General features: G+C 43.9%; 1 protein-coding gene across 1 annotated transcript in view; it reads left to right on the forward strand.

Annotated features, from left to right (window-relative positions):
* Window positions 1-4,500: 4,500 nt before the first annotated feature.
* Pcdh15 (protocadherin related 15) overlaps window positions 4,501-12,612 on the forward strand; it is a 1,187,935-nt gene continuing 1,179,823 nt past the window's right edge. Inside the window, exon 1 of the mRNA XM_057794363.1 lies at window positions 4,501-4,621. The gene's annotated coding sequence lies outside the window, so the exon portion shown is untranslated. The remainder of the gene's footprint in view (window positions 4,622-12,612) is intronic.

Consider the following 12,612-nt stretch of genomic DNA (forward strand, 5'->3'; position numbering starts at 1 on the left):
AGTCTTTTCTATGAGTCATCTGCCATTCTTTCCTACCTAAGAAGCACTCCATTGCAGCGTTGAACTGTTTCTCTGTTCCATTGGTATTAATTTTGGTTATTGTTTTCCCTGCCAGTTCATGTGGTCTGGGTAACTATCCCTTATCAGATGCGAACACTTTAGACCATTCCATAATTAGTCCCTTCACTGTGTCCCTTCCCCTTTGCTGGGCACAAGGTGTTAGATACATCCAATTCCACTTGTCTATTTTTAATTTTGTTTCCCGTGATTCAGGCTCTTTTCCAGAAAAAAAAAAAAGCAAGAATTTTCCCTATGTCGTTTTCTAGAATTTGTATGGTTTCAGATTTTACCCTGAAATCTTAATTTGACCTTGAGTTTATTTCTATAACTGGTAGGATTCCTTTATCACGTGTAGGATACTTTATTTTCCCTGGAGAGTGGCCTTTCCTGTAGCCGCGGGAACAGAGCGCATATTTTCATCTTTGGTAAAGAAGAGCAGGCCACGCATGTCTCCTTCTATTTTCGGGTATCCCGTGCTCTTCCGTCAGCAGCTAAGGCCTCCGGGGCACTTTAAAAGCGGCATTTTCATTTCATGTTATGCATAAGTTTATTCTAGACCTAAGGGAATTATTTCTCTTGTGCTGATTTTGTAAAAAAAAAAACAAAAAAAGTTTTTATAAATGGAAATTCAATGCACTATCTTGTCAATGTGATCATTTAATTACGCAACATTCTTATAGTCATTTATTACCTAATTTAAATAATTTCATTTAAATGGTTATCTTATTTAATTTAAATATTTAATTAAATTAATTGTTTTAATTATTTTTATTAATTTAGGACAGAAAATTCGATGTATTTATTACCTTGAGGAAATAAAATACATGCTTATCCATGTTACAAGGCTTGTTTTTTATGTAACTGTTAAGGTGTGGAAAGAAGCAGGCATTTTAGTCAGATGAGGGGTTCCATGGTAATTGGTCACCAGGGTACCTCTGGATTATGCCCAAGCTCCCTTTTGCAATCCTTGTTAGATAGGCCCTTTGGCCATGCACTGGAGGGAGATCAGTATCACGCCGAGAAACCCTCCAGGTGAATCTGGCCAGATGGAGCAGGTCTACACAGACCAATGGGTCCTCAGCCATGCCCTGCTGCCCCTCCCGTAGGCCCTGCCCTAGTGTGTGTTCCCAGTGCCACTGGGGAAGTGGACAGACTCCAATCTTTCTTCACTTCCCTGCCCCCCAAGAGCCAAGTGTCTCCCCTCTAGTCCCATCTGCAAGACATTGAGGAGACGGGAGGGCGAGTTTCTGGGACACCGGGCAGGAACATTTACATCCAGACCGGACCTTGCCGCTCAGATGCCCATCCCCATCTGCGTCTGCGCGCTGGTGACGCAGATCGCCACGGTGTTGGGCTTGTACAGCAGGGGCAAAAGGCCTGGGCGGGTCCCAACAGAGGTGCTTAGGCAGCCAAAAGTCAGGCCTCTGGGGGCTACATGCAATCTGCAGAGCTGCCCTTCGAGCTAGAAAACCTCTCACTAACAACTGGACTCTTTGGAGCGCTCTTCCTTCAGTGAAACAGATCCGAACACAGGAGTCCAAGAGGGGTGTGGCCAGCGGCGGCTCCGGTGCTGCCACTTTGGGGGAGTTTCTTCTCCCTGCGACCTACAGGCTGGGAGAACCTAGTCCTTTAGTGATAGGCATCATCAGCTTTCCTATGGTCTAATGATTGATTGCGATAAAGTTGCCGATGTCCCGCCTCCCTAATGATTGGGATACAGCAGACATTGCTCCGCCTCCTAGTCTCTATCTAGGTGGCTCTAAGGAACCAGGAGTATCACGGACCGGTGCCTTAGTGAAAGCCCAAATTCCACCTGAGTGGTTTAGTCCCCCACGTCCACCCAGGTCTTGGTCCAAACTGAGGCGATAGTAAACCCAGTAACTTCTCTTACAGCGTTGACTCAAGGGTGATACTAAACTAACACCAGCAAGCTTCTGGCATCGGAGACGGAGACAGGTGAGCAGCGGCCAGAATCCAGAGCATCAGCCTTCCCTTTGGCTGCTCTTTCTCCAACCAGCAACATCTATTTCAGCGAACCAAAGAAGAAACCCTGCCCCGACTTCTCGATTCAGTTGTTCTCAAACCAAACTGTTTAAATACTCAAGTTGATCTGCCAGGTTAATAAATCCTTATTTAAGGTGGGGTTCCGCCGCGTGGTGCAAACTGACTTGGGGCTCCCTCTTGGTCCTTCTTGGCTCAGCACCCCAGTGCTGGCATGACCTATATGCACCAACCAAGCCTGTTCTCTTTACGGATGCAAGTATATAATTCTAGAAAATATTTAAGGCCATTTCTTCCCTACCAAAGCTTTCTGGAGGTGTTCACCACCAAGAGCAAAGATATTGTGTTTCCTAATTTCCCAATGCCTTTCCACTGAATCAGAGCAGAACCCTTGTGGCCAGGGCCAAAGAAGGGGAAATCTGTAGGTCCTCCAGGTGAAGACAGGAGAGGAAGTAAAGAGGACAGGGAGATGCGGGTTAGATAGGGCGGGAAGTAGGGGAAGAGCGTAAGGAGGACAGGACCAGAAAAGGAGGGTGGGAGTGGGTGGATGGATGGGGTGGAGGTTGGGGGTGGGGCGGAGCTATCCCCCCCCCATAGTTCCTGTTTTCCCTGGGATGGCCGCTAGAGGGAGACATGCTGGGCAGTACAGGTGGAATTAGAAAAAAGGAGCCCGCTGTCTGGAGGAATTTGTCGTGATGTCGCTTTAAAAGGCTTCTAGTGAATACAGGGAAGGAATCTCATAGAGGAGAAAATCCAGTAGCGCCTGGCATTCGCCCCTAAGGTTCCTCTAATGTTGAGATCTTGCGTTCTTCACCGTTCTCAGCTTAATATTAGGAGTTGAGTCGGCAGGGAAGCAGGAAAGGGTGCAGAACTTAAGGATGAAGCCTTGACCATCTTGCCTTTTCCTAAAGCGGATTAAGAAAACGCGGTAGAAATGGAAAATTTTTTGCCTCCCCAGTTATGTATCCAATCTCCGCTTAAGCTGACTCTGTGTCTTTAAAATATCACGTCATGGTGACTGAAAACGTAAGATCAGCGTGAAACGGGCTCTATTTTACACACGTGTAAAGGTATTTTCATCTCACAGTCAACTTAGAAATTGCTACGGGAAACCTTGGAATATGTCACTTAACGCAAGCTGGTCTCTTTCTTTTTAAGGAATACTATTCCCCCCAGCAAAAGCTTTTAAGTCATTGATGGGTGTCAGAAAGTAAGGTGTTCATGGGTCTGGGGCACTGGATGCCTGTGGGACGTTTGAACACGTGCATATTTTCCCCTTACTGTCCCTGGGTTGGGAAGTAGGCAGTGGGGGCTGCGGAAGTTAGCACGTTATCTTCATAGAGATTTCAAGACCCGACAGTCTAAATCATTTTTTTAAAAAGATGTCTCGATGGGTTTGAGCTCCGCCAAACGAATCAGGGATGACTCAAGAGCAAACCAGAAAAGTGTGTTTTCTCAGAACCAGGTGTTGAGCGCCCGGGCGACCCAGTCAGCGGCGCGCCCGCAGAGTGGCCAGAATCCCCTCGGTTCCACCAGCGCACCAGGCACGGTGCCGCCCTGCAGGACCGGTGGGACTCGGACCCGGTGCGCCATCAGCGCTCCCACTCCCACCCCAACCTCCACCCGGAGCCCGGCGCTCTCCACGGCCCTGGCGGCAGACTCGGCCGACCGCTGCAACCGGTGGGGCGGGGAGACCTGGCGCTCGCCCCACGGGCCCGGCAGCCTCTGACGTCCTCCCGGCCTTTAAAGGAGTGAGTCGCTGCGCAGGAGAGACTCGACTTTGGGGCTGTCACTTTGCGGGAAGGGAGAAAGCCGCTCCTCTCCAGAAAGCGACAGCTTGGACGCCACTGTGGCCGGGCACTGCGTAGGCTCTGGGTCGGATCAGTGCTGGGTCCCAGCATCCTAGGCAGCCAGAGTTGCATTGGACACTCGCGCCTGGCCGTGAACCTTAGGCGATCCCCGCGCCTTCCCCTGCACACGCAGATTAAAGACCCGGAGGTGCGCCCGCAGTCGCCGGTAGAGCACAGAGCAGTCTTCTAGATTCGGCTGCCTTGTGATTTTTCTCCCAGTCGGGAAAGGCGCCTCGGTGAATCTGCACCTGCAACTTGTTTGGTTTCCTCTCCTGCTGCGTGTGCAGCGGCAGCGTCAAAGTTTCTCTGCTTTCCCCGGGAATCAACGGTTTGGATCGATCCTTCCCGCCTGGTGTCCCCAGGCCTGCGGGTGAGCGGTTCGCCGGGAGCGCGGGTGAGAGGCGCGGCAAAAACGGCTTGGTCCAAGCGAGCACAGGGAAGGAGCTGCGACTGGGAACTCCCTGGGTGACCCTTTGCGGCGCGATGGAGCTGGCTGAGCGCTAGAAGAGGAACTACACGGTTCAGGGACGTGGGTGCCTGCACAGTGGATGTTAATCACCTTTCTGATTGCTTCTCAATTGGGGAACTAGTGGAGAGCGCAGCGCGGGGCAGGCGCGCTCTGCGGGACCTGGGCTCCGCGGCAGGGATCAGTGCAGCTGCGGCTGCAGAGGCACAGAGGGAGGACGCCGCGGTGCTCACCAAGCCTGAAGGTAGGCAAGGGGTTGGGATCCCGACTCTCAGGCCCAGCTCAGAATTCAAAATTGCGTCTGGTTTCCTGCAACCTGGTTTTCACCCTCCTTTCTCTGTGTACCTCTTCTCTTGGGAATCCAGGGGACTCAGGACTTGCCCCGACGCGACCTCCACTGCCCACCGGAAAGCCCGGTGCTAACTCCTTCTGTGGCCCTGAGTTGGGGGCCTTGAGCTTCCCAGAGAAGTTGATACCTTGAGATTTTGGTGATGTCTAACTTGATGTAGTTTATTAAAGGATGTGTTTCCTGTGGGCAAGAATGATGGGAAATAAATGTCACTGTCATCTACAACTGCTAACACAGCTCAGCATCTCCTTCCTCTCCCTCCTTCGCCCCAGAAGTTTCCCGGGAGCAAGTTTTCCTAAGGTCCAGAAGAAGTCAATGGAGGCTTGAGGTTTCCATACTGACCGGCAGAAGGGAGATGCAGTAGAAGGGTAGGATAAAGGACATAGCGTGTTCATATTCTCTCTCTCTCTCTCTCTCTCTCTCTCTCTCTCTCTCTCTCTCTCTCTCTCTCTCTCTCATTCCCCCGCCCCCCTCAAACACACTTCTGCAAAGTGCAGAGTGCAGGACTTGATAATAACCTTTGCTGTTTCCAGACTTAAAGTTTTTTTTTTTTTTTTTAATTTAAAACATAGGACTTTTCAGTTAAGAGTGGTAAGTGGTAAGGTTACTCTAGGTAATTTTGTGGTGAGACCAGACTAGACATACACAGTAGAAGTTCATAAACATAGTGTAACCAAGTTGGCCTCTTGTATGGTAGCTAAAAGTATAAGTGGTCCCAAATGACTAGAATGACTGCTACATTTTTGGAAATGATATTTTTAACAGTGGGGGAAATTTTAAGAAGTCAACGTTTCAAAAATTTCTCAAGTGGAGAGACTGTGGATGGGAAGATAGAGTTAACTTCCAGAAGGTGGTTTATGGAAAACCAGTGCTTGGTGCTTCGGAACTACATATGTTAATCAGGGAAATAAATGAGCTAGTTAGTATTCCAAGCTTGCAATGCTTGGCTCCATAGAGAGACTGCTGTTACATTTCATTTCCAATCTCATTTGTGGTAATAGAATAATGTTGGATGGGTTTATCCACTTCCTCACGTGTGTGCTGTCAATTCCAAGATACCCTGCAAGGCAGAGAGGTGGGAGGTCCAAGATCTGGTCTTTACCTTTCTCCTCCTTCCACTAAACACCCACCCCTGGACTGCCCCCCACATCTCTGCTACCCTCTCTCTGGCTCTCTCTCTCTCTCTCTCTCTCTCTCTCTCTCTCTGGCTCTCTCTCTCTCTCTCTCTCTCTCTCTCTCTCTCTCTCTCTCTCTTCCCTTCTCTACCCCAATTCATTTTCATTTACTCTCAGATGGCTTGTAGCTTTCAATCAGTGTCAAGACCCATAGCCTTCTGCTCCCGTGTTCTGTGTTCTTCCTCACAAGGCAGCTGATTTAGGAGTTCCCTAAGTGAATTAATACACGGGCAGAGCATTTCGTAGAGTTGTGGAGTTTTTTCCCAGATACTGAGTGGAGAAGGCAACCTTCTGAGCTACATAGAAGGGGCAGGTGAAGTCCACAGAGATAGGAAGAGTAGAATTCACTGGAAGTCATGCTAAGTCAGAAACTGGAACTGTACATCGGGTGAATTGAGTCCTTAAAGAGGGGGAATCGAATCCCAATTAGGGAAGGTGCGACTTGAAATAGTTGAACCTCCCAAGGAAACCAGCTCTCCTCATGCAGTAATCCTTCTACAATAGATGATTTATTCTCAAGAATAAACTCCTCAACTGGAATAACTGTTTCCTTAACTGTTTCTTCCCAAGACTGAAAGGACAGCTGGGTCCTAATGTAGAGGTTGAGGAGTTTCTTGTTCACTGGTTCTGGTTTAGCCCCTTGGGTGACAGCGATGTCCTAATTAAAAAAATGTCCTGTGACCAGAACAGGCTTAGTGCTGATGAACCTGCTTTTGATGAGGAAAGGTCAGGTGATGTGTCCCTAGGACAGTCTTCCTTTCCTGAATTTACTTTGTCTTCCCTCAGCCACACCGTGGGCTCTTCTGTCTGTCCCATGGGGAGGTGACGATTGTCCAGTACTGATATGTCATTTGTAACAAGTTTTAGCTCATGAATTATTTTTTAACACATCAGTGTATTGATGAGTTTGTATAGAAGACAACTTGATCAAGATATTGATGATGATAACTCTATAGATGTATTGAGGAGTCTGATTACATGACAATGTGATCAATATATTGATGAGCCATGATTTTATGATTGTGAATTGCATTTTATTGAGGAAGAACTTTAAGTTCTTTAAGGATTTTAGAATTTGGTTGTTTATGTATTTTCTTAATGGTGATAATTTATGCAACTTCCATGACAATATATAAACAGACAATGTATATATTAAAATACCAACTATCAGCTTTGTCAAGGAATATCTCTCCCATTACTAATAAAGCTTCAGGAAGACACTGCAAAAGTAAAGAGATGCTCTAAGGATAACTAGGCACTCTTATGTTTCTTTGGTATGTTTTGGCGTTGTTACAAAACTCATCAGACCTTCCAGTGTTCATCTAAGAGAAACTGGTCACCTTATACCATAGAATTGGCTGGGCCATGTCAAAACTAGTTGCTTACAAAGCCTACTAATCGGATACTCCTTTTGTGGAATACCCATTTTGTTAGTTGCTAGCATTTGTAGATTTCTACCACAGAAGAAGTTACGTAGTCACAACACAGCAGCACATCTGGGAATTGTGTGTGTATGCCAGTTTGCTCAAATGGCCTTTTCCAGAGTCTAACACGCTCTATCTGAGGTTGGGCTGGCTGCTCTCTTAATCTATGTGCATCTTGAATTTACGTTTTGAAAGTAGCTGGCAGGCTCTAATGAAATGTGTCTTCTCAGGATGATGTGGATTGTAAGCTTATTTCTGAGTTTTGTGTTTTTGTATTCCGTTGAACCTCCAGAGACCTCTTTAGATATCTGGTGGTTGGTGCTCAAAGATAGTCTGTGAAGCTGGAAATCTGTGAAGGAAATCACAGCTGAATCCTAGCAGTTCAGTCTAAGCAGAAAGGAGGACTATTTTCTCCTCGTATTAACCCCATCACAGGTGTGCAGAGCGATAAGACGATGACATGCTGATGCACAGCAGCCACACTACTACCTTCGTAAAGTGGCGTGGGTAGACGGAGAGGCCGCCCTGGTCGCCAGCAGTGGACCTTCCATGTATGCAAAAGGAAGGGACTTGTGTTTGGGGGTATCTCCTTCGTCCCCACCCATGGGGCGAGAGAAAATTGCCACATGGTGGCACTATTGTGATGCCTACGATTCAGAAAATGTCCATGTGGAAACACCTTCATCTGAAGTTAAGCCAATGGCAACATTGGAGTTTTCTCTAATAATGGATTTTCTGATGTATTTCAAACTAATAGTATTAGATAAGATCTCTTGTTATTCACGATTGACAAGGGTTTTGTTATTATTGTTGTTGTTTATTTTTTAAAGACTTCATCTCTGAGAAGATGAAATCAGGACTCTATCAGTTCAGTCTTTTCTCGTTGATCTAATTAGAAGATAGGATTTGTTTTCTTATACTTATTATTAAACTTGTGTATGTGAGGGGGGGAGGAGGAGGGATATATATATATATATATATATATATATATATATATAATATCATTTGCTTGAGGACATTAAAAGATGGCACAAGATCCTTTTAGAGCTGGAGTTACAGGTGGTTGTGAGCTGCCCAACGTAGGTGCTAGGAACTGAACTCAGGTCCTCTGCAAGAGCAGCAAGTGCTCTCAACTGCTGAGCTAACTCTCTGGCCTCAAAGAGAAGGTTTCTTAAGATGATTTCATATCTATGAGACATACCCATTTCTTAGTCAATGATGCTGATACTGTTGTGTGCATTCTCCTTTCTCAGTTTCTTAAAATGGCTCCTCAAACACACCCCTTCTGTGTTTACATTGAGTTCATACATACTACCTCAAAATTGCATGCTATTTATTCAAACTATTAAAATATAAGACTCCTTAACAGCTTTGGTTTGCATCTTTAAAAAGACCCACTAGAAAAGAGACAAATCGTAGCATGTACCTGTTCTATTCAGATACTTACATAGGAACCATCACCAACACATCACAACCAGCAAGTCACTTGCACATAAGACCAGCTGTTGAATCTTTTAAACATCTATGGATTTCACATCCCATCCCTAGAGGGACCTGAATTCATACAAATCCTTCAAGGTTAAAATAGAAAACAAGAGCATTTGTGAAAACTCAGATTTGAGCAAGAAGAATAGAACGTTACCATTGACAATATCCAGATGGTAGACCATGGGAGTGGGTTGCATGTCAATCCTCTCTTTTTATTTTCTTACAGACTGCTCAGGTATCCAATGAGGAGAGACTATAAGACCACTGTAGCAAGTTTTGAACCTTCCATGCAGCAGGAAGCAGGCTGTGTGTTCACTCCATGTTTTTTTGAGGGTTGGGGAGGACATTTGCTTGATATTTCCACAGACTTTATTTGCCAGATTGAAAAATCATATATATTATACATTGGTAACTAAACACTTGATTCCAGGTAAAGAGGAACTCTTTTCCGTTACCACCTGTGGCTGTAAAACTTAAAACTGAAACAAGTTTATCTTCTAAAAAGTACTTTTTCTTGGCTACCTCTTAGCAAAATACCTGTGATTGCCCAACCATATAATTAAAATAACGTCATCTTTATGTTATTTATCCTTTAATATGTTTTTAATTGCAATAGAATTTCATCATTTTCTTTCTAGTTTCCACTCTCCAATCCTCCCAGCTCCCCTCCCTCGAACCCTTCCCATGTCCCCACTACTCTCAAGTTGATGGATTCTTTATTCTTTTCACCGCTATGAAATAAGGGACTCTTCCTTCAAAACTCCATAGACTTATCTTTTTATACCCTTGCTTTGTGAAGCAATCTAATCTGCTGCTTTATTTTTAAATCAAATATATAAAAATTATTCTTCTATGGACAGACTTGCTGAATACCCAAATAACAGTATTTGAAGGATGCACACAATTTTACCAGGCACAACTTTTTGTGCTGCATTAAACATGCTGTGTGCTCAACTCCAGGGACATGTTGCCATTGGCATTTAAAGCAATTGTGGGCTGTGACACAGTTTTCACATTGGGTATATATTAGGGGATCAAAAACCCATCACGAACATCACATTTACAAAAAAAAATTAAGTCATATTTTATTTAAAAGTATGAGGGATTGGTGTGACTCCGGAGGACATGTGCTTAGGGGATGAATATATAATATGAAAAATAGGGAGCTGGTTAGTGAGACAGTAGCACCTGCCCACCTTCCAAGTGAGATAATACTGCTGAGTTAGGAGATCTGACTTAAAAAAAAAAAGAAGCCAACATTTTGATGCAAATTTATAATTCAATAATGCTTAAAAAGTTTCACAGGAAAACAGCTTTCATGATCTAATATTTAAATTGTAGTAATTTTGTATTTAAAGCAAATATTACATATGTATAGCCACTGCATTTAATACCATTTTTCATCTAGAAATGTGTGCCTTTTTGCCTGATGAAGAGTCTGAGATACGTCTTAGAATATCTTATTATAAAAGCAAATAATGCTTCATATTGATTTGTTTTATTTTTAATTTGGTATGTGTCTGTGTGGGCATGCATATGTGAATGTGAGTGCAGTGTCCATAGAGGCCAGAAGAGGACACTGTTTTCCCTGCAGCTTGTGTTCCAGGCAGTTAGAGTTTCTCTAAGTGGGTGTGAAGTGGGTACTGAATTTATGTGCTCTGCAAGAATAATGAGCATTGTTGCCTACTGAGCCATTTTTCCTGCTCAGCATTTTTATATCAGCAAAATAACTACACGCCTAGACCTCAAAGGTGTATGCATATAAGCATCCACTACCCTGAAGCATTTTTACCTCATCACCTATAAAAAGGTTTTATAATCTTTGTACCAAGTTACCTTGTCGGGAAGAGATTCACACCAAGAAGTGAGAAACTGTTTTTGCCTCCCATATTGTGAAGGTTCACAGTGGGATTTCAAATAAATGGCATTAAATAATTACAAGAGTTTGGACTGACTTTGCCAAAATCAACTTGACCATTATGTGATGGCCTTTTACCAGTAGGAATGTTCAATCCTGATACTGTATCCATGTGTCTTATAGTTTTGAAAAGTGTTCTCCCTTGCAAGCTTAGTTTTCCAGTTCTTGGAAGCCAACCGTGTGAGTGTCCTATGTTTCTTCACCGAGGCTGAAATCGCTGCTTCTGCCATGTAAGTCACAAAACAGAGTGGCTTTAAGACATCAACATGCCATGGTGGGTGCACTGTGGCAGGTGTTATCTCTTTCTGGCGAGGAGATGTGGGTATTTAATGTGGACAGAATGCCCGGAAAACCTGAAGACAGATGGTTTGCACATGGAAACGCTTATTTTTAAATGAACTCCACACTCCACGGAGCTCTGTTCTGCTTTGTAAGTCCAAAAGTTCTTTAAAGTTTGCCAGCACGTTAGGCATTTTCTGTTTGTGGGCATTCATCAGATTGGGCTGCCACGGGGCTCTGCTCTTCATGTCACAGCCAATAATAGATAGGAGTTAAGGGTACAGGGCCCATAGTTGGGCTTCCTGACTCCAAGGTTATTCTGAAATTTATCTCTTAGATCGCCTTTCTTCACTGCCTGTATTGCACAAGTGCTTTAAGACTTTGGGGGAAGAATTCAAGTAGAATGTGTACGGCAATGTTTAACGCGGGGTTTAACTCTGAATGTTTTGAACAACTGTTTTGGGGGGAGATTGGGAGACACATATGAAACAAATATGAGTTGTTGACAGTTGGCTGTGACTAGACAAGGCTTCATATGCATATGTGTATATAATCACATATTTAAATAAAAATATAGATGACGCTCTCCTCCACTACTGCAATTAGGACAGTTTCAAGAATGTTCCAGCTTCCAGACTTAAAAATAAAATGTTGCAACAAACACACGTGACTTAGACCCAAGGAGAAGGAAGCAGAAAATAAAAATTTCTGGCTGAATTTTCCAAATGAATGTCTACCTTAATTAAAATTGAAAGAAGCACATTAGCAAATGGAGGGTGTTCATTGTTTCTGTGGCTTTGAATAGCTACAATAAGTACAATAAAGAGTGAAATGAATAAAGCCATCTTGGACTTCTTTGAGAAATGTATTTGCTTTACATCATTATGCTTGTTGAGCATTATCTTAAATGAAACCTCAGCTACTAGAAATGATTGTATTTCTTGTCATGAGGACTCTGTCTTCTATTGCGATCTCATTAGAATTGTATTTACCACAGTCACATGTCTTCTTCCATTTGTTTTCCAGAACAAACAATGTCCTTCAGGCTTCTTTATTGTTCCATTGCATTGATAAAAAGTTAGAATAAAATTAACTTAAAAGTTTTAAGTGGAAAATAAACTAGAATTGGGTTGAGTTCTAAAAGATGTTTAGGAAGGAAGAACATTGTTTCTCAGGGTGCAGGTCTTCTGCCCTAGAACTTCTCCTGAATGTCTTACCCTGGGCCATGATGAACTGAAGGATGTAATGGAATCAGAGCTTTCCTGACTTAATGGAGCATCATCAGACAGCTGTTTAGGAAGAAAAGAATGAAAAGAACATACTGGGGAGTCATGAGGTTATTTCACTTGAAAACAAATGTAGGACCAGTAGGATTTTCTAGACATGTGTGTGCTGACTGTAGAGTATACAAAGGTCTGAGTCTTCTTCCCAGAAAGGCAGCAGCTGTCCTGGGTATTTAGTCTCTCTCCATTGTAATGACTTAATGACAGAATCAAGTTCACACTTTGTTTACAAACCAGTATTGTATTCGCGTGTTTGTGTTTGTGCACGTACGCCTGTCTATGGTTTTCAACAGTAAAAACATGATCATACTCCTGGGTT

This window comes from Chionomys nivalis, chromosome 19 (assembly GCF_950005125.1).
Source record: "Chionomys nivalis chromosome 19, mChiNiv1.1, whole genome shotgun sequence".
In the NCBI taxonomy this organism is placed as follows: domain Eukaryota; kingdom Metazoa; phylum Chordata; class Mammalia; order Rodentia; family Cricetidae; genus Chionomys; species Chionomys nivalis.